The 7567-nt window shown below is 44.1% G+C and overlaps 1 long non-coding RNA gene across 1 annotated transcript; it reads right to left on the bottom strand.

The window, feature by feature from the left end:
- Positions 1–6651: 6651 nt before the first annotated feature.
- LOC140593519 (uncharacterized) lies at positions 6652–7567 on the bottom strand. Its single transcript, XR_011993919.1, has 3 exons — positions 7412–7567; positions 7095–7206; positions 6652–6944 (listed from the first exon to the last, which is right to left on the bottom strand). It is a non-coding gene; the product is annotated as an uncharacterized lncRNA (long non-coding RNA).

The following is a 7567-nucleotide window of genomic DNA, read 5'->3' as shown; positions in this document are numbered from 1 at the left end:
GTAATTATTTACCGTTATTAATTACTTCATCCAAAAGTAATTCAATTACTTTACTCATTACTACATATAAAAGTATATAAAAGTACAAACGGAAAGTAACCTTTCTGTTACTTCAGTTCTCTTGTTAATGCATTTATACACTCACCTAAAGGATTATTAGGAATACCATACTAATACAGTGTTTGACCCCCTTTCGCCTTCAGAACTGCCTTAATTCTACGTGGCATTGATTCAACAAGGTGCTGAAAGCATTCTTTAAAAATGTTGGCCCATATTGATAGGATAGCATCTTGCAGTTGATTTGTGGGATGCACATCCAGGGCACGAAGCTCCCGTTCCACCACATCATAAAGATGCTCTATTGGGTTGAGATCTGGTGACTGTGGGGGCCATTGTAGTACAGTGAACTCATTGTCATGTTCAAGAAACCAATTTGAAATGATTCGAGCTTTGTGACATGGTGCATTATCCTGCTGGAAGTAGCCATCAGAGGATGGGCACATGATGGTCATAAAGGGATGGACATGGTCAGAAACAATGCTCAGGTAGGCCGTGGCATTTAAACGATGCCCAATTGGCACTAAGGGGCCTAAAGTGTGCCAAGAAAACATCCCCCACACCATTACACCACCACCACCAGCCTGCACAGTGGTAACAAGGCATGATGGATCCATGTTCTCATTCTGTTTACGCCAAATTCTGACTCTACCATTTGAATGTCTCAACAGAAATCGAGACTCATCAGACCAGGCAACATTTTTCCAGTCTTCAACTGTCCAATTTTGGCGAGCTCGTGCAAATTGTAGCCTCTTTTTCCTATTTGTAGTGGAGATGAGTGGTACCCGGTGGGGTCTTCTGCTGTTGTAGCCCATCCGCCTCAAGGTTGTGCGTGTTGTGGCTTCACAAATGCTTTGCTGCATACCTCGGTTGTAACGAGTGGTTATTTCAGTCAAAGTTGCTCTTCTATCAGCTTGAATCAGTCGGCCCATTCTCCTCTGACCTCTAGCATCAACAAGGCATTTTCGCCCACAGGACTGCCGCATACTGGATGTTTTTCCCTTTGCACACCATTCTTTGTAAACCCTAGAAATGGTTGTGCGTGAAAATCCCAGTAACTGAGCAGATTGTGAAATACTCAGACCGGCCCGTCTGGCACCAACAACCATGCCACGCTCAAAATTGCTTAAATCACCTTTCTTTCCCATTCTGACATTCTTCGGAGAATCCTTGGGTACCACTGGTTTGACGTTGTTGAATGAGCGGTTGCTAAAGGAGTCCTGAATGAGGCACATTACCTGCATTGTGAGGGAGCGTCAGTTACGGCACTATAGCCATGTGACACGTTTTCATGAGGGTGATCCGGCTCACAGGATCCTCATCACTGAGGACCCAAGTGGCTGGACCAGACCAAGGGGACGCCCACGTAACACCTGGCTGGGGCAGATGGATGATCATTTCAGGAGGATGGGACTGGACCATGTGTCTACCTGGGGGGTCGCTCCCGAGGAGATTTGCCGTGTGGTGGGTGTGGCAATGTGCTGCATCAGCACATGCTCCCCAACCTGACTAATCGTGCATTCCATTTGCCTCGGATTACATTATGAGCAACCTTAGCAGGGTGGTGTGGTGGTTAGCACTGTTGCCTTACACCTCTGGGACCTGGGTTCAAGTGTCCGCCTGGGTTACATGTGTGTGGAGTTTGCATGTTCTCCCCCTCTCATCGTGGGGTTTCCTCCAAGCACTACAGTTTCCCCCACAGTCCAAAGACATGTTGAGGCTGATTGGAGTTACTAAATTACCCATAGGTGTGCAGTGTGAGTGTGTCCTGTGATGGGCTGGCCCCTCATCCAGGGTTGTTCCCTGCCTCATGCCCATTGTTTCCAGGATATGCTCCAGACCCCCCACCACCCAGTAGGATAAGCAGGCTGGAAAATGGATGGATGGATGGAGTAACCATAGCTAGTGGTAAATATGATGTGGCAGGCTAGTCCATTTTGCCGAAATTTCATTGCAGCAACTCAAAATCACACTCAGTAGTTTGTATGGCCCCCACATGCTTGTATGCATGCCTGACCACGTCGGGGCTGCTCCTAATGAGACGCCGGATCTCCACCCAGATCTGGACCAGGGCATCAATGAGCTCTTGGACACTCTGAGGTGCAACCTGGTGGCGTCGGAAGGACCAAAACATAATGTCCCAGAGGTGTCCTATTGGATTGAGGTCAGGTGAGCATGGGGGCCAGTCATTGGTATCAATTTCTTTATCCTCCAGGAACTGCCTGCATATTCTCGCCACATTAGGCCGGACATCGTCATGCACCAGGTTGAACCCAGGACCCACTGCAACAGCATAGGGTCAGACGATGGATCCAAGGATTTCATCCCGATACCTAATGGCAGTCAAGGTGCCGTTGTCTAGCCTGTAGGGGTCTGTGCGTCCCTCCATGGATATGCCTCCCCAGACCATCACTGACCTACCACCAAACCGGTCATGCTGAACAATGTGACAGGCAGCATAACGTCCTCCATGGCTTCTCCAGACTCTTTCATGTCTGTCACATGTGGTCAGGGTGAACCTGCTCTCATCTGTGAAAAGCACGGGGTGCCAGTATCAGACCTGCCAATTCTGGTATTCTATGGCAAATGCCAATCGAGCTCCATGGTGCCGGGCAGTGAGCACAGGGCCCACCAGAGGATGTCGGACCCTCAGGCCACCCTCATGAAGTCTGTTTCTGATTGTTTGGTCAGAGACATGCACACCAGTGGCCTGCTGGAGGTCATTTTGTCGGGCTCTGGCAGTGCTCATCCTGTTCCTCCTTGAACAAAGGAGCAGATACTGGTCCTGCTGATGGGTTAAGGACCTTCTACAGCCCTGTCCAGCTCTCCTAGAGTAACTGCCTGTCTCCTGGAATCTCCTCCATACCCTTGAGACTGTGCTGGGGGACACAGCAAACCTTCTGGCAATGGCACATATTGATGCACCATCCTGGAGGAATTGGACTACCTGTGCAACATCTGTAGGGTCCAGGTACCGCCTCGTGCTTCCAGAGTGACACTGACTGTAGCCAAATGCAAAATTAGTGAAAAACCAGTCAGAAGAGATTAGGATGGAAAAATGTCAGTGGCCTCCACCTGTTAAACCATTCCTGTTTTGGGGGTTTGTCTCATTGTTGCCCCTCTAGTGCACCTGTTGTTAATTTCATTAACACCAAAGCAGCTGAAACTGATTAACAACCCCCTCTGCTACTTAGCTGACCAGATGAATATCCAAGAATTTTAGTTTACTTGATGCTATACTCTGATTAATAAGCATTCCTTTAATTTTTTTGAGCAGTGTACAAGCCTCTTATTCAAATCACGTGTGGGTGACATATCAATTGTGTGCTTCCTTAAACCACGTAACATTGCCTACAATGCAGTGGAAACGTTTATAGTCATCATGTATGTCTGGGTGAAACTGATCACTATAAGCAGATGAGATTATACCCGATTTTTTCAGTTTTCTTCATGTTTCAGGCAGATTACTATTGAAGTCACATTTGTATATTTATTATATGAATATAAGGTAATACAATGGACAGTGTCACTATTACCTGAATTTTATTGACAGTACAACTGCTTCAAACACTTTTCAAATTACTGTACAAATTACTGAACTGTATAATTCAAATATGCTACAACACAGTAAAATATTGTACATAAAATATAGCTTATTGCAGTTTTGCTGCTGCTGTCCTGACCTGCTCGTTGGTATATCGCCATGGTATACAGTAGGTTAGACTACTGTAATGCTCTGTTATCTGGGAGCACACTACACATATTAAACACCTTGCAGCGTATTCAAAATGCAGCAGTTTGATTTGTCACCAGGAGCAGGAAGTGTAAACACTTAGTTTCCTGCTCTTAGGTCCCTGCATTGACTTCCTTTTAAGTTTAGGACTGACTTCATAGTTCTCCCACTTAGATAAAAGGCACTTAAAGGTCTAGCACCCGCCTACCTAACAGAATTACTTCAAGTTTATAATCTGCATTGTTCACTCAGATCACATAATGGTGGTTTCCTTGTCATTCCACATATAAATAAGTGACAGCTGGCAGTAAAGGCTTCTGTTACAGGTCCCCTGTATTGTGAAATGGTCTGCCAGTATTTGTTTAGGATGTCTCAGTTTTTAAATGTTTCCTGAAGACCTATTATTTCAGCGTAGCTTGCCCACACCATTACACAGGACATGCTGGTTCAGTCCCCTGGTGTGACATGGCGTGACATCTTGGAAGTGGCTTACAAACTGTGACATTGTGGGTGCAACTTATGATCTGTGATATTGTAGGTCATACTGCCCTCTATATTTGTTCTATGAAGTGTTTTCCCCTTTCTATATATTTAGATTGAGGTCCCTTCAGTTTACAATTCTGGAAAGTACCTTGTTTACGTCAACATTCAATCCCAGTTGAAGCAAGACTCCCCTGCCTTATTAATTACTACAGCCCTAACCTTTATTCCACATGTCATCCATGACTCTGCGGAAAAATATTACTGCGGACCCCCAAAGGAGGGTCTACAGTATAGCTCAATGATTACTCAATAAGTGCTGTGCAATCTGATCCACAAGCCTACATTTAAAATGAAATAGAGTGCTATCAGTGAGTAAAACCTGCATGTGAAAGAGTCCCATGAGGACAATCTGCTTTTGTGATTCACCATAATGTCATAGTTGTAATTGTAGGAACCGTCCACTGGTCCAATAGCAGAATCCAATTGGACAGCCGAAGGCTTGGAATGCCTGTACGTCCTTCCGAGGGCTCCTGTAAAGTTACTTACCCTTTCAGGTACAAACGAATTATATCTGACACCAATTTAATAAAAGATCTTTTATGGCATTGTTTCTCATGATATTTCTGTTATTCAGATTACTCCTGGGCTGTGCCTTCTATTGCATAAGTCCCATTAATCCCGGATGGTAGAGTAGACTGGATTCGCCTCGGCCAATAGGGCGATCCGTGGATCTGCTATGTAGGACTTGGTTTAGAAGGTGGGACATCCCTGCAACATAGCACAATGTCAGCCTTGACAACCGTTTGGACCCGGCAACCTATAACTCCTCAGAGGCTCAGCCGACACTTGCCATATCTGAGCTTGTGAGTGCGTCAGAAGTTAAGCCGGTGTTTGCCGTATCTCAGCGTGTGCGCGCCTCAGAGGCTGAGCCGGACTTTTACCGTAACTCAACTTGGGCAGTTGCATTGATGTAAATTCATACAGCACTATGTGGGAGCTCTGATTACAGAGTGACTCCCCGTGCTACTCTGGAGATCTTCCTTAAGTACTGTATTACAAACCAAGTGACAGAATGTACCAAATATTGAGATTGATTATTTTAGGGACTGTTTTGATCTTGTGTGTGTGTGTGGAGAACTGTGGATCTTATCAATTCTCAAACCCTCAGCCAATCGAATTGCTTTAGGAGGAACGTGACAATTCCTTTTTTCTACCAGACGATAAGATCCTTCACTTTGGTGGGTTTAGTCTTACATTCTATATTTCTCTTCTGTGAAAACATACTGCTTTAAGGTTGAGAGTATTGTACTCATTGTACTGTGACCATTCTAACGAGACCAAACATGGGTGTATGTGTCCCTAATGTTAGTCTGAGGCAATACCTCCTGTGTTGGTGTGAGTTAGTGAGTGTAGGATGTATCTGTGTCTTGACGCAGCCAGGCCTTGTCGCTGGAATTTGGCTGCAGGTTTCTGGCTGCCCAGTGGGGGTGAGGTGTCCCTTTTGTTGTAGTCCAGTCTTGTCGGAGCCAGTGGACCTTTGCCTTAGGACACTGGGTGGAACATTGCAGGCTTGCCAGAGCTCAGAGCGACGGGGCCTGCAAGGTCTGCAGCCTTACATAAGCAGGAGTTGACCAACTTTTATTTCACTGCAGGTTACAGTCTGACTGCATACTTTGCATGTGACAAGTAAAAAACCTGATGGAAAATGGTCCCATTTTGGTTATTTGAAATTGAAATGATGTGTTTGTCATGTGGACACATCAAAAACAATCTTTCATTACATTGTGGGGTACATTTTACGTTATATAAAAATACCTGCAACTGGAGTATGTGTGAGAATTTCCCACTTTGAGGTAAGTCTAAGTGTATGTCTGCATTCTCAAGTGGCTCACTGTGTAACGATGCTTCTGATTGGTCAGTTGCCGGTTCAAATCCCTGCGTTGCCAGACTGACTTTATTGTTGGGCCCCCTGGCTGGAAGGTTCAAGTAGAAGGCTATGGAAATGATCCCTTTTTCTTCTTATGTTGTTTCCCAATGTATAACCACACTAAAATGTTTAGCTAATGCAGTGCCACAGATTTTCTTATGTGTTTGGTATGAAGCCCCATCAGATCCATGATTTCAATTATGTTTATGAGGAAAAAGTTTAATCCAGTTGTGAAATGAAAACAATGCCTTTTAACCTGTTGCTGGATGTAAATATGTATCCATATTCTGTACTTACATACATACAGAATGCATACGTTTATATTATCAGTTCTTACATTGAATGTTTCTCTGTCTTTCCCAGATGCCCACCACCCGGAGCCTCCGCAGGTCGGGAGGAATGTTACTTTGTAAATGAAATGTTTTTAATGATAAACCGGAGTCAGCCACCATAATCTTTCAATATTTATTTAGGACCATGCCTGCAAACAGATTATGTGCAATGTAACAATATTAAAATATAAAATGCAGTAAAAGTATATATGATTTGGAAGATGTCAGGAAATAATGTCAATTGAGAATTAAATAAGAATCTAAAATGAAATAAAGAAAATTGTTCTTCATGTTTTGCCAGGCAGACAGGAGGCATTACTGATTGAGGCGCTGATCCAGCTCCTTCTTGACCCGCTGAACCCACTGATCCTTGGGATTGGCACAGTGTTCTTTGCCATTTTTGGTATAAAGTCTGAAAATTCAAAAACAAAAATATGCATCTACTTGTTGGATTTTTTCTCCATACATTACTTTCCTGAACTAAAAACCAGTTCTGTCATAGATATTTTGCATCCAACAACCATTAAACCACAAAGCAGCAATATATCAAAACAATATTTACATAATTCCAGGTTTACTGCAGTCCCTTCTGGTCTCTTCATATCCATCTATCAGATCTGTGCTCAGTTCTCCACGAAAGTATCCAAAACAGCACTCCTCTGGTCCATTGGCATCTGGAGAGACATGAAGAACCTAAAATGTATGTACAGTACAGGCTACATACAAAATATATACAGCCACTCTGATGAAAGATGCACACTGAAAGACTAGTTAGAACTATATTCTTATCTCACAATTGCTTCCATCATCTTTATAAACCATTTAAGTCTAAGATATTGACAAAGTCCTGATAAAAGCTGTGAGATGCTGCGGACTTACTATCAGCCAGAGTGGAGGACAGCAGCACTGTCATCAGGAGGAAGAAGGCAGAGATCTGATGGGACTTCATGATTCCACTGGACGTTTGTGAAGATCAGCGTTGCTTCTGCAGCTAAACTGAGGCCAGCAGAGTCGAACCACGTCCTTTTACAGGGG

The sequence above is a fragment of the Paramormyrops kingsleyae genome, chromosome 12 (genome assembly GCF_048594095.1).
Source record: "Paramormyrops kingsleyae isolate MSU_618 chromosome 12, PKINGS_0.4, whole genome shotgun sequence".
NCBI lineage: Eukaryota > Metazoa > Chordata > Actinopteri > Osteoglossiformes > Mormyridae > Paramormyrops > Paramormyrops kingsleyae.
This window is presented reverse-complemented; position numbering and strand designations above follow the sequence as displayed.